This window comes from Nannizzia gypsea, genomic scaffold (genome assembly GCF_000150975.2).
Source record: "Nannizzia gypsea CBS 118893 supercont1.3 genomic scaffold, whole genome shotgun sequence".
Lineage (NCBI taxonomy): Eukaryota > Fungi > Ascomycota > Eurotiomycetes > Onygenales > Arthrodermataceae > Nannizzia > Nannizzia gypsea.
This window is the reverse complement of record NW_003345199.1, coordinates 1,791,845-1,792,869: the sequence shown is the minus strand read 5'-3', so window position 1 is coordinate 1,792,869 and position 1,025 is coordinate 1,791,845.

Here is a 1,025-nt window from a genome sequence, read left to right as displayed (position 1 = left end):
TTCTGGAGTTGACGGTAAAGGCGAAGAAAGAAACATATATCTCGCGAAGAAGGCAGTCCTTTAGTTACCTAGCTAGTTAATACACAAATCAATCTAACTTTTCAACATCCTCAGTCCACAGTATACGACAAACAACTTGTTATCTCTCGTCTCGTAGACCCTGGCCCTGGTTCCCCTGTCACTACATATCTCTCAACTTCACCGCCGTCAGCCAGCCTTCTGCTCCCTGTGGCGTGCGTGCGCCCTACATACAATCACTATGTACCTAAATGCACCATAGCAGGCGTCGAAATCCCTCTATGCATGAACTCTGCCCCCCAGCTGCATGGCTGGGTGACCCAGCATCGAGCTCCGTACGCTGATAACTAACGTAGAGAGAGATTTAAATGCAGGAAAACGTCGCCACGAGCCACTCATGCAATGCAGGAGGCCACGCAGCCTGTCATACAGCACTGCCAGTCGCAGGTCGAGCGCAAGGCATATAACCTCTGCCAGGGTCAAGCTGTTACACAAATCGCCTTTCGAATCACAAACCGGCTAGGCTTGGTTCATGCAGGCATTCAGCTCGATAACGGTAGTGTACTTCTAGTTATCACAGCTATCTTACTAGTAACCCTCAGGAAGGGCCGTTAAGTCACCTAGTTAGTTATTAGCTATGCCATATAATATAATAATACAATTGCTTTCCCGACGCAAGCGCGGATAAATAACCATTAATTAAACGCAGGGCCCGTCCCGATCTCCCGTGCAACTAGTTATGCTTGCCAGCGATCAAAGCGGAAGATGGTACCTGACAAGGCAAACTTGAACTCCGATAAAAATCCGCCTGGCCCAGGCGGAAGATCGACAAGGAGCTACTTGGCCTGCTTTTAAGTCTGAGCAACCTGCGTGCAGGATGGATAGTGGGTTATATATCTCGTGTTTAACCGCCCCCCCCCCCCCATATTTTAGAGTGAGAGGAAAGGAATACAATCTTCTCGGGGGCATCAAATAGGCAAGCCGTGTTGAACAAGAAAAAGGCAATA